This window comes from Ictidomys tridecemlineatus, chromosome 4 (genome assembly GCF_052094955.1).
Source record: "Ictidomys tridecemlineatus isolate mIctTri1 chromosome 4, mIctTri1.hap1, whole genome shotgun sequence".
In the NCBI taxonomy this organism is placed as follows: Eukaryota; Metazoa; Chordata; class Mammalia; order Rodentia; family Sciuridae; genus Ictidomys; species Ictidomys tridecemlineatus.
Window position 1 is genome coordinate 4,288,798 of NC_135480.1, and position 16,419 is coordinate 4,305,216.

A 16,419-nucleotide genomic window follows, 5' to 3' on the forward strand; every position below is an offset into this window, starting at 1 on the left:
AGGAGCCTCGCCAGGTGCCAGGAGACGCCCGCTCCCGAGCCCCCCGAGCCCCCAGTGGGGGGCGCTGCGCTGGCCTCGCTCCACCTGTAACCGTGCTGCCGCCTGCGGCTCTGGGCAGCTCCACTGGGTTCACCAAGGAGCCTCCGCAGGGAAGGCCAGGTGGAGCTGGCCCGGCCCAACCTGGGTGTCCTTCACCTCCACCTGGGCCCCCACCTCCGCCCCTCAAAGAGGGGACTCCGACAGACACCCCCACTGAGCGCTCACTGTGGGCTCCGGGGCACTCCCGCTGGCTCCCTCGGGCCACCTCGCCCTCTCTGGAGGGGCTGTCCACTCAGTGGTGACCTCTCTGGAGGGCAGCTGCCTGACTGGCCTTTGGGCTCCGCATCTTTCTCCGTTGCTGGCTGTGTCCTCTCAGGCAAGTGGCCGCGGTGTCCGGGCTGTGAAGCAGGGATGGCAGCCCATCTCCGATTGCTACGGGGTGGGGACTCATCACTAGAGGAAGCCCTGTTTCTCAGGTTCATGCTCCTCCCACCTGCCCCAAAGGGAACCAGTGTTGTCCCATTCCACCAGCATCTTGTTCCCTTTGCCCTTGGTAGGCTAGGAGCTGAGACCCTGTTCTCATGAGTGATAGATACCCAAGGGAAAATGTACAGGTGTTCTGGGATCTTAATCTCTGATAAAAGAGGGAGCAGTAGAAAGTCTCACTCTTTGGAACTCTGCCCTTGAGGACTGGGGCTGTGGCAGCCATCTTGAGATCATGAGGGACGACTTTGCTCCTTATCTTTCCATAAAACTCCTTCCTACTGTTTCTCAGGATATTTACGTTCTTCCCAACCCTAATCGCAATAAAAATAAGGCAAGAGATTGAGAAAAGGGGGCTGGGGTACAGCTCAGTGATAGAGCACCCCTGGGTTGATTCCCCAGTACCATAAAAGGAGGGAGGGAGGGAGGGAGGGAGGGAGAGAGGGAGAGGTGTTATCACTCTCCTTGGAGACCTAAACTTAACAATGGACACGGAGAGGTCACTGGTGCAAAGGAATCCACTGGTTGGAAAGGGCTGTCTCCAGCACTCAAGGTCAAGGCTGAGGATTCTGGAGAGAGCCCCTGGAGAGCACCGGCCAGCCTCCAGCCTGCTCCTGGGCTGCCCTGTGGCAGGTGGCAGTGTGGCCTGGCCTCAGAGCCCTTCTTGCCAACCAAACAAACCCCTGTGTGTGCGTCACCACGGAGAGGAGTCCAGGGCGGGTCCTGGAAAGGCCGGCCTCTGCCCTGCCCACCAGCCCCAGCCTCCACTCGGGGCCTGGGCTTTCCCAGACGTGGGTGAAATCCTTTCAGCATTACAAAAGGAACCCGGTGGCCCTCCAAGACCTCCAGCCCCGCCCACCAGCCAAAGCAGGGGACAGACCTAGTGGTCTCCTGTGGAGAGAGTCCTGGCTGGGGGCGGGGGAGACAGCTGGCTTCAAGAGAGTTCTGGGTTGCGCAAGGCCAGGGATGCTCTAAGCGCCACCAGCTGTGAGCCTGAACATGCTAGTGGTGGGAGACTTCGAGTTGTGTAGATTTCACCACGATTAAAATAGGTACCTAGACCCTCCCTATTGCCCAACCCAAACGTGCCTGTGGACGCTCCTAAGGAATTTTTCTGCAACTGAAATATTTGTCATGAAACAAAAATCAAGATTATCAGATTGGGACGGGCGTGGTGGTGCACGCTTGTGACCCCACAGACTGAGGCTGAGGCAGGAGGATTGTGAGTTTGAGGCCAGCCTCCACAACTTAGTGAGACCCTGTCTAACAACAAAAATTTAAAAAGGCTGAGGGGGGCTGGGATTGTGGCTCAGCGGTAGAGCGCTCCCCCAGCATGGGCAGGACCCGGGTTCGATTCTCAGCACCACATAAAAAAATAAATAAAGGCATTGTGTTGTGTCCATCTACAAAAAAAGATTCATATTCTCTCTTTAAAAAAAAAATTTAAAAGGGCTGAGGTTGTAATTCAGTGGCAAAATGCCTCTGAGTTCATTTCTCAGTACCCAGAACATAACAAAAAAAAAAAGAAAAAAACTATTATCATATTGGACAACTAATCTTTTAAACATTAGATATTTATAGAATTACATACATTTAAATTTTTATATGAGTTAACACTTTTTTCTTTTGCAACTGTCCCCTTATTTAAATGTCTGGTATCATCAAATGCTAGAGCAGATCATGGCTCTCGAATGTTATGAAAACATGCCATATCACACAATGCGTTGGTCTGCAGTAAGTAGAACCCACGTACCTGCGAGACACCTGTGATGTGTGTAACCCACGTACCTGCGAGACACCTGTGATGTGTGTAACCCACGTACCTGCGAGACACCTGTGATGTGTGTATTCAAGGAAAACCTCCGAACCCGCTTCCCACGGTCACTCATGATTATTTAAAAGTCCACATCAACCGCGTTTTGAAAACCTGTGGAACGACCTAGGTTTGTAGAATCCGGTTCTTATTCCCCGGCTGGGAGGCTGACATCAGCTGGGACTTGGGTGACTGTAAGTGTCATTTTTTTCGGTGCTGGGGACAGAACGCCGGCCTCTCACTTGCTAGGCAAGCACTGACCACTGAGCCACACCCAGTCCTCCGCTGGCTCCTGGGAAGCTGTGCTTAAGGCCACCCTGAAGGCCGAGCACGGGGAGCCTGTGCCTCCTGAGCCACCTGGAGGACACCCAGGGACTGACCCCGTGCAGGTGCTCTGGGCGCCTCCGGGGGCTTCCAGGGCTGCCGCCGGGCAGCAGAAGGGCCTCGGGATGCTCCGGAGCTCCCCTCGCAGCCGCAGCTCCGACAGTGATTTTTACATTTCATTCGCTTGCAGCTGCGTGCCGGGCGGGCACCAGGCCAGACGCTGGGAATACATCGATAAGTCCAGGCACCAGAACGCACGGTCCAGGCGGAAGAGCGGAGCAGTGGACAAGAATCGACATCTGCCCCCAGCCAGGTGCCCTGGGCGGGAGCCCGTTGAGGCCCAGAGGCGTGCTAGGAGGATGGCCTGTGGTTCCTCAGGGGAGGAGATGAGCGTCCCCCAGGGGGAACCGGAGGGGCGACAGACCAGCTGGGCTGGACGGACCGATGCCCAGCTGGGCCCTGGCGCTGGGCCTGGGCGTCGGTTCTCTCTGCCACCTGTGTGCTGGTGGAGTCCCAGGCCGAGGGTTCCCTGTGAGAACCGGCCGTGGACGGGCCTGTGTCTCCCCGTGTCCCCTCCTCACAGGGGTCCCCTGTGGTCTGTGTCCTGGCTGCCTCTTCCTCCTCCGACCCCAGTCCTGCTGGAGGAGGGCCTCCCTCCTGACCTCACTCTGTCCTAGTCACCTCTTGGAAGACCTGTTTCCAGCCGGCACAGGGGCACACACCTGTGATCCCAAGGACGGGGAGGATGAGGAGGGAGGATCGGGGACGGGGCAGCCCAGGACGTGCCGCCTCTGACACAGACACAGTGGTCATCTCCTGCCCGCCCTCAGCACCGCCTGCCTACGACACCCCTGTCCCCAAGGTGTGACAGCAGACCAGCGTCAGCCAGCACCACAGGGCGCGACCCTGGTGAGACCCGGTGAGACCCGTCCGCACCGACAGAGCCCGAGCCCGAGCTGGGCCCTCTCGGGCCTGAGTGGCCTCCTCACCTGGGGCGCTCACATGGGGCCTGCTGGGCCCGAGACTCCCCACACTTTCAGGTGTCCACGCACCAGGCTGCCCACGGCCCTCTTTGTACTTGGGTGGGTCTGAATAGGCCTGGAAAGGAGCAGGGGTGGGCGCGGCCACCAGGGGCAGAGGCCAGAAGCTGGTCCCCGGCTGGAGAGGCAGTGTGGCCGCGCAGGGTCAAGCCACAGTCCCTCCTGCAGGGCCCGAGGGACAGCTGGGAAACGCTGTGGTGCCCGGTGCTGCCACTCGACGGAGGGGATCCTTTAACCTCTGATGAGACGTGGCCTTCCTCAGGACTGCACGCGAGAGGACATGGCCAGCGAGGGGCCCAGCGGCCCAGAAGAGGGACCCAGCAGGGGCCGCCTGGGTTGGAGGCAGGACCCCCTCCTCCCCCACGAGCGGGACCAGGGCACAGTCTGTCCGTCTGCGTGTCCATCCGTGTGGGTCCTGGGCATGAAGCAGGTGCCCAGGCATGATTGAGGGGCCACTGCTGTCCCGCAAGTCCCCGCCAGCTGTGCAGGTGCCGTCCTGGGACCCGGGAGCTCCCCAAGGGCTCTGGAGCCTCGGCGTCCCTTCGTGGCACCCACCGTGGGACCGTCTGGTCCTAGTGGGGACAAGTCCTTTCCAGAGGGAAAACAGCATTTTGCACACACCCTGAACCTCTGCGTGGGTGACCCGGACCCCGGGGGGGCGGGGGGGGGATATGGCTTCTGCTTAAAGGCCAGAGCTCAGGGTGCCCTGCCGCGTCCCCGGTGGCTGGAAAACAGGTCCTCCCGGCCTCTGGCCCGCTTCCCACCACTGACGCCCGACTGCGGGAACTGGCCGGGCAGGCTCCTGCCGCCTGGACACAGGCTGCGTCCCTGGCTCTGCGTTCCACAAGAGCTTCCCAGTCCTGGCAGCGTCCGCGAGGCGGGAAGGCGGCTGGGCGGCGCGGGGTCCTGGCCTCCAGAGCCCTGCCCCTCAGCCCAGCTCACCAGGCGGCCTGCATCTCGGAAACCTCCCTGCTGGCCCAGTGGGCCCCCCAGGCTTCCACAGCTCCGGGCGTGGGCCTCCCGTGGCCCTCCAACGTGCCACACTGATCCTGCCCAGAGCACCCTGCCCGGGCCTTCGTGAAGCTGATGGCTCCCGGCCGGTGGGTCCCCAGGCCCCCTCGGGAGCCACCCTGCCAGGAGCCCCAGCCCAGCTCCTCCCCCTCCCTCCCGGGTGCTCCTGCCCAGGGGCAGGTGGGGCAGGGAGAAGCAGGGCCCTGGGCAGTGAGCTTAGACCTGGGGGGCCCGGAGCCAGATGACCAGGTTCTCTCCCGTCCCACTACATGGGACGGTCTGTGGGGCCAGGGGCCGAGCACACAGGTGGCCCTGGAGGAAGACGCGCGGAGGTAGGGTCCTGGAAGCATGGGGTGGGCGGCGCCCTCTGTGGCGGGGAGGGGGTGGTCTTCCTGCAAGGGGAGACAGTGAGGACGGATTAGGACTGTCATGTGCTGGACGAGCCAGTGCAGAGGCTGCCAGGCCCCATCCCCGGGCCCCGGGCCCCGGGGGCAGGACTCACAGCCAGAGACAAAAAGCCCCGAAGAACCAAGAAGGGAGCCTGTCCCTCCCACCTTTCTCCTGAGGGGCAGCCTGAGGCCTCTGGGAGGCCAGGGGACAGAGAGAAGAGCCCTCCTGCCCCTTTCCCCAGCCTGACCTGTGGGCGTCTGCCCCCCGTGGCCCAGCTCAGGAGGGCTGTGTGGGAGCGGAGCTGGCAGGGCCCCTGACTCCAGGCTCTCCTGGGAAGGACACGCAGACCGCTAAGGAAAACCAAGTGGTGGGCGGGACGGGCGTGGCCCCCGGGCCTGGAGGGCAGGCAGGTGGGCATCCGAGGCGGCTCACCCCCTGGGGGGCCTCGCTGGGGCAGAGCTCAGGGCAGGAGACAGTGGCGGCCATCCCAGCGGGAACCTCCGGCCGCGGCCCAGGGCTCAGGCCCACACCTGCTCTGTCCCAGGAGGCAGAGGGCAGCGCAGGCAACGGCCCCAGGCAGGGCCAGACTGGGCAGCTTCAGGGAGCCCGGGAGCAGAGCCCAGGCCTGGCCTGAATGTCCCCCGTGGTGCTGGAGCCACCTGGTGACTAGCCAGGAGCCAGCCCTCCAGGTCTGACCCTGGACCCCCACTTCCTGGGCCTCAGGTTTCTCTCCTGTGATGTAGGAGTGACCACAGGCCTCAGTGCCAGCAGGATGCTGTGGGCTGGACCTGTGGACACCTGGGCCTGGCTGGGGAAGGCCTGGCACACCTGAAGGGGCAGAGGCCGCCAGCTGAGCTCCGCTTGTCACGTACAGTGAGGGGCTCTGCTGGCACAGTGGAGGCCGGCCAGGGGAGGCGGGGAGGCTGCCAGGCTGGGCGCAGGTGCCCCAGGAGGCGTGGGGTCCAGGAGTCCAGGTCCGCGATTCTGTGACTCGGCATCCACAGCTGGACCTGTGGGGCGCCTGATCCTCTGTCCACCCCTGACACGTTGCTGAGGGCGGCCACCAGCCCTGTCCCCAGCATCTGCTCTCTCCAGTGGTCATGACCATTGAGATGCTGCGGCCCCTGTGCTGGGGTGCAGAGTGTGTCCCCAGACGTGACATCCACCTGGAGCATCAGACATGAGCTGGTCTGCGGGGAGAGCTTTGGCTGAGGCCACGCTGCACGGGGGTGGGTTCTAACTCGGTGACTGGTGTAAGAGGACCAGGCCAGGGCCACCGTGACAGGGGCAGGGGTTGTAGTGGCCTGCCAAGAGCTGCTGAGAGCTGCCATAGTGGACGAGGCAGCTGGACCCGAGCCTCCGCAGGGAGCCAGGAGCCTGCCACCCCAGGATTTGGGACCCGCCTCCAGATGTGAAAGAGCAGATCCCTGTGCTGCAAGCCTCCTGTTTGGGGCATGGAAAGCCAGCGGGACCCCCACTCTGTCCCCTGTGCCACAGTCTCCTGAGCTTCCCACCTGCAGCCCCTCCGCCTGCCAGACCCTGCCTCCCACTGGGCTCTTGCAGAACCCCCCCAGATCCCCCCCCACAGCAGGGCTCATGGGGGGTGGCACCACGGGGGCCCAAACTGAACCAGCTGCCACCAGACTCCTGCTGCCCTCCGCCTGCCCTCAGGCTCCCGGCTCCGTCTGTCTTGGGCCAGAGGGAATGTGGTGCTGGGAGGCCCGGGACCCCAGCTTCCTCAGGACACGCGGGGAGCCACACGGCCAGAGGGCGATGCCGTCCTGTGGGATTCCCAACGCGGGACACTCTGTGGCCGGGAGGAAAGCGTCCCCATTCTTGGGAGGCACACCGAGGCCTCAGGGACCAAGCGTTGTGTCTGCAATGACCTTCAAGTGGCTCCGAGAAGGGAAACCCGCGGCCTGCTGCTTGTCGGAGGGTGCCGTCTCCCCAGGATCTACCCACGCCCCATGGCCTGCCCCACACCCACCTCCTGTCCAGCTGGCTTCCCCCCACCCCTGAATGTGCCAGGCCCCAAGGCTGCGCTGAGGACTGAGTCCAGATTCCCTCCAGGACCTTGAGGTCCTCCCGGCTCCCCCTGCTGGGGTCCCCGCTCCAGGCTGGCCTGCCACCCTGCCTCCTGCCTCCTCCACCCTGGGCCTCGACACAGCTGCACACTGCAGAGTAGAGGCCCTCTGACGGCCTCCCCGGCCACGTCGGGGCGACCTAACAGCACCAGTGTGGAGGAGGACAGGCTCAGGGTTCTCGGGTCAGGGGTCTCAGGCCACAGAGGCCGACCAGTGCTCTGGGCCCAAGGCCGGGCAGAACGCCGTGGTGGGCAGTGTCGGAGGAAAGCAGCTCAGGCCACGGCCACCAGGGCGCAGAGAGCGCTCCGCTCACCAGGGACAAAATAGAAACCCCAAGGCAGGTCCCCAGTGACCGGCCTCCTCCAGCCACACCCCACCTGCCCACAGTCACCGGCCCGTCCCTGACAGCCACCAGCACTGAGCAGGCTGAGGCTCCGGAACCTCCTGGCGCCGTCTCACACAGGAGCTTCTGGGGACACTCACATCTGAACCCGAACATCACCTGAAAGTGGTCTCCATGAGGCCAGGTCTGGCTCCCCCCCGGCACACAGCAGGTGCACGACGGCAGTGACTGGGCAGATGAAGTGCGGGTGATGGACGGGGAGGACGGCGGGAGGCAGGGGAGGAGGAGGATGGACGACGGTGGGAGGGGGGTGGGCGAGAGTGCGGAGGGGAGGGTGCTGGACGGACGGTGGGCAGCGTGAGGAGCAGCAGGTCGCCTGGGCCCTCCAGGAGGCTGGACAGGGGAGGCCACGGGGAGGAGCCGGGGGGGGGGCAGCGGCCAGGTGGAGGAGTCCAGTGAGCAGTTCCTTTTTCCTGGGCACCAGGCCTGACCCTTGGTCCTCACGGCTTGGGGCGACAGGTTGGTCATTATCCTGATAAAATCTAAATGTCCCCCTCACTCATGGCGGGACACTTCAAGGTACAAGAGAACAGACAGGGACAAGTAAGCGTCCCCACCGCTCCTCCCGAGACGCCGCTGACTTGGCGGGAGCTCCCTGAAGGGGGCTGGACTGGGGGGCATCTTACAGGAAGCCCAGAGAGGCTCGGCAAGTCGCCCGGGGCCTCACAGCCTTCGCCAGGCCCAGGAGGAGGGGTGAGGAGGGCAGGCCGCGGGAGGGTCGCAGGCGGGAAGGCAGCCAGTCACAGGGTGTCCGGGGGCCAGGGAGGAGCCTGGCGAGGGTGGCGCTGAGAGGCCCTGGGTACTGGGGTGGCACCGCCAGGCCGCAGGGCAGCGAGAGCTGGAGAGGCCCCGCCCGGGAGGGGCCTGCTCTACCTGCTGGTCCTCCTGCAGGGCGTTGGCCACTGCCTGGCTCCAGGAAGGAACACGCCATCCTGCCCACAAGCCGGCCGGCCGGGCGGCTCCTCCTGCTGGCCTTGGCACACGCGGGCGCCCAGGCTGGGACTGACTCTCAGGGGCCTGTGGGCAGGGGCGGGGCAGGGGCAGGGCCTCTGGCCTAGGATCAGGAGGCCTCGGTCCTGGTCGGGGCTCAGAGCCTGGTGTGGCCCGTCCCCAGGACGCCAGCATCAGGAACAGCTGTGCAGGAGGCGGGTCCCAGGACCCCCACCCTGAGCTCGGGGCGCAGGGGGTGCCCGTCATTTGTCTTGTTGTCACCTCGTCACCTCCCTCGATCTGTCTCCTGAGCCCAGCTGGTCCCAGCTCCCTCCTGGGGTGTGGAAGCAGAAGGTGAATCCACGGGCGGCCAGTCCACCAGGAAGTCAGGCCGCGACAGCCGGCCAGCATCCCAGGAGGGAGCTGCTGGATAAAGGGGACGAGGCTGAGGCTCCGTCGGCAGCAGTTGCAGGCGGCCAGCGCCTGGCCCTGTCCTCAGGTGGCCCAGGGGCGTGGTGGCCGTGAAGCTCTGGACGCACGTGGACTCCCTGGAGGAAGGCGCTCGTGCCCCCACGTCACAGGGAGGAGGACCGCGGGCAGCCGAGGCGCTCACACGCCTGGTCCCCCAGCCAGCTGACCGTGGCGCTCGGCCGGGGCGAGGGCCCACAGGGAGGCTGGGTGATGCTGAGGAGCAGAGAGAGAAGCCGGACTGGAGGCCCAGAGGCTGAGCGCGGTGACCAACACCATCTGCTGGTGGACGCCGGACGCGCCTCACTGCCCCAGGGAGACTGGTGCACGGTGGCTGGGGCCGGAGGCAGAGGCGGGCAGCAGGGCCTGGGAGCGGGGACGCCAGGCGCAGTGCCATGAGCAGCTTGGCGCTGTCACCTTGAGCCACACGGTGAGGACATCTTTGCCTTTCCGTTCCCCGCTGGTCCCTCAGAACAAACTGAGGAAATTCACCTGGGCGGGTGACCTCTGTGTCCTCTGACAAGCTGCCCCCGAGGGCTCCAGAACGCCACTTTTTCATGACAACCATCGTTATTTTTACGTTCACTGCAGGGGAGACTGTGTTTCAGTCAGGGTCAGCTTTGTGGCAAGCGTCTGAAACCTGCAAGAGGCAGTGTCTTCAATAAAAGAACTGCCCTTCTCCTGCGCAGCTCAGTCCCTGCTGTGGTCTTCGAGGGCTGACAGCGGCTCTGTGGTCCTTAGGGAGCCAGGCTCCTTCTCGTTGTTTACCTCCTCCTTATTCAACAGAGCTGCCTGTGCTCCAGCTTTCATGCTTGCATTCCAGTAGAAGGGAAGAAGGGGATTTGGAAGGGCACACCCCCTCTCTTTAAGGGCACTTCTGGGAAGCTCCACACACCACCAGTTCAGCTCACTTAGAACTTGGTCAAATGGCCACAGCACACTGCAAAGGGAAGTTGGGAACACCCCTTGTATCTGGGGGGCCGTCTGCTCCACTTAGCCCTGGGGACCTGGCGTGGAGCAGGAAGCCTTGGACAGGGACAGGACACTGGTGTCTCTGCCCCAGAGCACCTTCCCTGTGGGATGGAGCACTTAGTTACTTTTGTAACTTAACTTGGGGCCGGGGTGGAGCTCAGTGGTACGGCACTGGGCAGCGTGGGTGACCCCTGGGTCCTTGCCCACGAAATCTGAGTTAAATTAATAAGATCAAGTAAGAGAGGACGTGAGTGAAGGCCTGGGCGGGCCTGGTCCAAGCCAAAGTGGCCCCTTGACTGTCCACTCACAAGGTGTGGGAAGCACAGGGCAGCTTGCCCGGGTGGGGGCCAGTTCAGGGGTCACTGGTAGGAGCTCTCTGGTCCCTGGAAGGCGGGGGTCCGGGAGGGAGAGCCCCAGCAGGAGCCCAGGAGGAAGCCAGGTGGTCCAGAGACAGACTGGGACGGCCGAGCCAGGCAGGCCCTGGAAGGCCAGGAGGCTGGGCACGTGGCCTTGGGAGAGACGCAGGGACAGGCCACCCAGGAAAGCTCCGGGGGCAGGAGGGCGGGCAGGGCCCTGCCTACAGGACGGAGGGGCGCAGGCCTGTGAGGGACTGAAGGCAGGGGGTGGTGGTGACCCTCTGGCCTGGATGAGTCTGTGCACAGCCGGTGCTCAGCTGGGGGGCGCCAGAGTCCCCGACACCTGCAGGCGTCCGTCGTCCCCGCTGCTCACAAAGCCGCAGGCTCTTCCCTCTTGGAGGGGACGCCGCTCCCTGCTCCGTGTGGGTGCAGACGTGCCCGGCACTCACCCGGGGGAAGGAGTGAGGCCGGCCCGAGCCACCCCCACACCGGCCATGGTGCAGGGGTAGATTTCCCAAGGTGGACGGGTGCGGGGACAAGTGTGGTGTCCCGGCCGCGCCCTGACCGCCTGGGCTGCCGCGGGGCTGCAGGCCGGCTGACCTCCCGCACCCGGAGTCGCAGGCAGATGCCCTTGGACACGGACGCGGCGGCCAGCTTTCAGGCTGCTCCCCGCTGTGGGAGCCAGGGTGGCCCTCAGGAGGGGACGGGAAGCTGGCAGGACTGTGGCCTGGGTGGACCGTGACCCTTCCCCAGCTGCGCCCCCTCTGGGCCTGCCATGCCTGTCTGGGAACCCCAGGCCATGGGCCTGGCCGAGGGTGCAGGTGACCCACAGTGGCTCTGTGCCCACCGCCGACCCCCGCAGGCCTCCGTTGCTGTGTCCATCGGGCGGGGAAACAGCCTCCTGAAGGACCGGGCCAGGTCCTGCAGCTGTAGCAAGGGGCGAGCCCCCAAGAACTCTGGGAACCACACCACCGGGGGGCAGCCTCCCGGGACAGCAGAGTCCAGGCTGGGCGGGAGGCCAGCGCAGCCCAGGGAAGCTGCTGCTCGGTCCCTCCTTTTCTGAAGAAGGAACACACGCACTGGACCCTGAAGAATGGGCACGCCTGACCGTCCCTGGCCGCTGAAAATGTCTGTATGGCTCCTTATTGTCTAAAAGATGGGACCCAGGCCCCTCCCAGCTCCAGCTCCAACCTCCTCCTGGACCTGCCTGGAGCCCTTCCCACTGGCCCGCCGGTCCCTCCGTGAAACCCCACTCGAGGGTCCTCCACAGAAAGGCACTCTGGTGTCCTGGAGATGGAACGGGCCCGCTCAGGGGCCCCACCTGACTGGACAGACCCCTGAGCTCTCGGGACCGTCCTGTGCTGGTGATGGTTTTCCTGCTGCTCTCTCCCTCCAGACCTGGACTTTAGGCCTGGGAGTCCCCACCCTCCATGAGCACGCACAGACCAGGACCGCCAGCCGCCACCCGGCTCCTCTCTGCCCGGCTCTGCCCTCGCTCGGTGCCAAGGCAGCAGGACGCAGGGGGCAGGCGCACTCTGCCTCACCTAGGAAATGGGGGCGGGGCCAGCACGGCCAGCAGAGTGCCCTCCCCCCGGCGGGCAGGGAAGCCCGGTGAGGGCCGCAGGCCTGCCAGGAACACAGAGGGGCACACGCCCCCCAAGGAGCTGCGGGCTGCGTATGAGACCGCGTGGGGACTGGGAATCACCCAGCAGGCTGAGGAGACAGATGGGCTCCAACCCACACTCCCACGGCTCTACTGCCCACGCCAGGGCCCCTGGAGGAGGCCGGCTGAAGCCCAGGGCTCACTCGGACACTCAGCACTCCCTGGAGTGGCTGCTGGAGCCACAGCCGTGCCCTGCTGACGAGGAGACCACCCTGTGGCCTAGGCCTGATGGGCACCTCCCCTCACCTGAGAAGAAGGAAGAGGGAAAGGCGGGCCTGGCCTGAGCAGGTGGTGGGCGGCCACACAGGACAATTAGTTCTAGTGCTCAGCAGAGGCGTGGAAATGGCCCTCTGCCCAGGGCGGTGGGTGACCTGTCCTGGCTGCACCCAGGACTGAATCACTCTGGAGGAGGGACTGGGTATCTCTGAGCACATTTCCAGAAGGCTTTCCACGTTGGCAACCTGGGAGCCTGTGCTGTGGGGCGGGGAGGGCACAGGCAGGACCAGTCACCACTGCCCCACTCGTTGCCTTGGGCCTGGTCCTCATGTCCTCTTCCAGCCCCGCCCGCACTCGGGAAACCCTCCGCACCCCACAGCACCTCCCACAGGAGGGGGGCCTCTGCACACGCCGGGCGCCAGGAACCGGCCGCCAGGAACCGGCCGCAGCTCAGGCTCTCTGTCCTCACCTGCCTCTGTTACGGAGTCCTGGGCCGGAGGCCCGACCCAGGGATCCAACAAATCAGGTGTGGCCACTGCTCCCAAAGCCGAGCAGAGCGGTCACCGTGGGAAGCCCGAGAGGAGCTTGAACCAGGGCAGCTATACCCAGAACCTGGGCACCTGTCCTCAGCCCTGGCACAGAGGCCGCAGTGACTTGGAGGGTTTCTAGAGGGGATGGGGCACGGTCGGGGGCTGCGCAGCGGCCAGTGCAGGTGCCTCCGCAGGAGGGATGGGCCGGGGCCTGTCCTCACAGGAAGGCTGCCACTGCCCCGGGGCGGGGAGCACCCTCTCTAGAGGGTGTGGGCCAGATGGGATCAGAAGAGGCGACCTGGAGGAGAGGAAGAGCCAAGCAGGCCGGGTCGCCCAGGCTGCAGTCCCCTGGGTCATTTGCAGGCCGGGGAGGGGGCTGGGTCCTGGCCTCCTTCCGCCATGAGGCCCCAGGCGCCCCCACACCCACTCCAAGCCTCCCCACCATCACACCGGCCACTCCTCGCCTCCCACAGGCCCCTCGTCCTCAGCCAGCAGCGCGGGAACCTCGACTCGCACGCCCACCGCGGCCTCCGCAGCCCCCAGCTGACTCCCAGGACGGAGCCCGTGCCCGGCAGCTGCCCCCTGGGGAAGGAGAGCAGAGGCCTGCCCTGGTTCCAGTGGCTCTCAGGACAAGTGCCGAGACTGGCCACAGAGGCTGGCCACCAAATGCCACCTCGAGACCTCTGCTGTGCTGCCCTGGGCAGTGGGCATCTCTGCTGCCAGCCCGTGACAAGAGCTTGTCTGACCACGACTTCAAGCCCTGCCTGGGGCTCTGGCTGGGCCACTCCAGCCACCAGAGGCCACAAGCTGGGTGGCGCACCCGCCCGGCGGGAAGAAGGTGCCCGTGGGTGGGGCGCCTCAGTCCTGGAGGAGGAGGGCTCCCGAAGCCGGTGGAGGGACCCTCCAGCCTCTGCCTGCTGCGCCAGCGCCACCCTGCCCCTCCCCAGACTGCCCAGCCTTGAGGGCCCCCCAGAGGTCCTGCTCCCTCCTGGCTCGGCTCAGGGTTGGGCACCCCCTGCTCCACCAGAAAGCAAGCGCCTCCTCCTGCCCAGCCCAGCTCTGCCCACCACCACTGCCCGCCCTAGCATCTCAGCGCCAGCACCCTCCCAGCCCTGGCCAGGTCTCCCCATAGCCCTGGGCACCTTCCCTCCATGGGTGACCACACATCTGCCTGTGTGGTTACAGGGACATGTCTCTCTCTCCTGGGGACCGGAGACAGTATGGAGACGGGGACAAGGTCCTGTGGCCCTGGAGGACCTCCAGCCCTGGCACTTAGTAGGTGCTCGTGGAGATCTCCTGCCCCCATCTGGCAACGAAGTCTGTGGTCAAGCCTTCCTTCCGCGGGTGGCCGTCTTTCTTTAAATTCAATCTTAATACTTTTGACAAGTGACCTTCTGGTTTTGGCACCGGGGCTGGAACCCAGGGCCTCGGCTGTGCAGAGCAAGGGCTCCGCTGCAGCCGCCTCTCAACCTTAGCAGTTGCGGGAATCGGGTTCTTCACGGCCTCCTCCTCCCGGGTCCTGGCCTTCTCCTTTTCCCGTCGTACCTGGTGCGCGTCTGGAGCCTACTCTGGCGGCGGGGAGTGAGGAGGCTCTTTCCCCACTTGGGGACTGACCTAATGGAAACACATCTTACCAGTCCCACTGCTGACACGGTAGGAACACACGAGGGCGGCCCGGCAGGGGGCTCAGCCAGGCCCAGCGCCTGCTCACCCCCACGGGGCCTGCAGGGACAAAGGGCAAAGCACCTGTGGCCGAGCACTGTGCCCACCAGAGCCACCCGCCTGGCCCAAAGCCCCGTGTCCCTCCCCTGCCCCGTGTCATTGGGCTAAAAGGCCTCAGGTTCTCTTGTCCTCTCTGGCCTCTCCCCAGGTGAGTCCTGGAGTTCACCTGCCCCAGGTGCATGGCTGAGCTGGACCCGCCCATGCAGTAGGCTCCGGAGCCCAGCTCACCTTCCGTGAGACCCACATCAGTCCCTTCCTGCTCCCCGGGCTCCCCTGCCGCCATCTAGGTTTTTGGCCACACAGATTCCGATCTGTGCGGAGGTGAGTCTACCGTGGTCCGAGCTGCAGATATTGCTGGGGCCACTGCCCTATGAAGCCCCAGACTCATGGCCAGCTGGTCACGGCTCCTCAGGGAGGGCAGGGGGTTCCCAGTCATCGGACGCCTCCCAAGACCCGGGGGTGAAGCTGGGCCCCTAAACGTCACACCCGGCTGGCGGAAGGTCGGTTGTTTTAACCCTGCAGCCCCTCAGATGACAGGCGTGGCCTGCACCATGGCTGGTCACCCGGGCCTCTCCACAGCAGCCCTGGAGGAGGAGGAGGCTGAGAGGCGAGGAAATGTGGCACTGGAGCAGGGGCCCAGCGAGGGGCCGGCCAGAGGGCAGGGGTGCAGTGCCAGGTGGCTACGTGCCCTGTGCCCTCTGCCGAGAGTTCACCCATGGAATGAATGAGAGGCGGGGCACCCAGCAGCACCCCTGCCTGGGTGTGGCTCCGAGGGGCTACGGCCACCTAGAAGGTGGGATCCTTGGGGTGGCTGGCTGTGCCTCACGGGGGCTGGGCAGCGTGGAGGGCAAATCCTGGACCTGGCCACTGTGGTCCCTGGGGACCAAGACACTGTGGGATGTGCTCGGGCCAGCCCTCCTGGCCAGGAGCGAAAGCTGGCACCGTTTGCTCTTCCTGCCTGAAGGGAGCTCAGCCCCAGCGTCCGAGGACCTTTTTACCAGCAGCTGAACCTCACTAAGTCAGAGCGCCTTCCCCCGGCTGCTGCAGCGCTGGGCACGGCCCCAGGGCCTCAAGCTGGGCAGGGTGGGCAAGGCTAGCGCCACAGCGGCATCTTGAGACAGGGCTGGGCTTGGCCGAGGGTCTCATCTGGGTGGACGCAGGGCCTGGGCGGCCCGGCTCCTCCAGCCAGAAGCCCTTTGGAAGGAGCAGCATGGTCCCAGCTTCTGGTGACGACCAGGTGCTTGTTAATGGTGACACCTCACTACCGCAGACACACCAGGAGGTGTAGGCCTCCAGCCCTCGCCCACCATCGGTCCCCAACAAGGCCACGCAGCAGCAGAGGGAGCCTGTGGAAGGTGTCAGCTGACATGACTGAGCACAGGGCGCGGCCCCTCCTGCTCTCTGCATGGGTCCCCAGCTCTGCACACTCGAGTCCCACGCGGCTTTCCTCACTAGCGCTGCACTCCTTCTCTGTGGTGCAGAGGGTGGCACCCGGGCCTCGGGCCTGCTAACCGTGTGCCTTTTAATTCTATCTGACTGGGGTCTCCCTCAGCTGCCCAGCTGGCCTCAAGCGCTCCACCTGCTGCTCAGCTCCTGAGGTGCTGGGGTCAAGGGAGCGTGCCCCTGTGCCAGCTCACAACCTGACTTTGGTGAGACAGAATCGAAGCCTCGTACCCACTGTGTGCCACCGGCAGGCCTGGAGTCCGGGGGGCTCACGCGGCCACTCACACACACTGCTACCCTGTCACTTGGCTTTCTGCTTGGCGAGGGCTCCACTCCTCCCTGGCCCGGCCTCGTTGCTGGTGGCGATTCCTCTGGTGGGCACCTGTGACTCCCCAAAGGGTCTCCACGGAGTGCGCGACTCCAGAGGAAGGCTTCCCAGGTGACATGGCTCTTCACCGCAGGCTCCGGTGGCTGGCCATGTGGCACATGCAGATGCCACCCTAGTCACAGTTACCATCTGGTTCCAAACTTG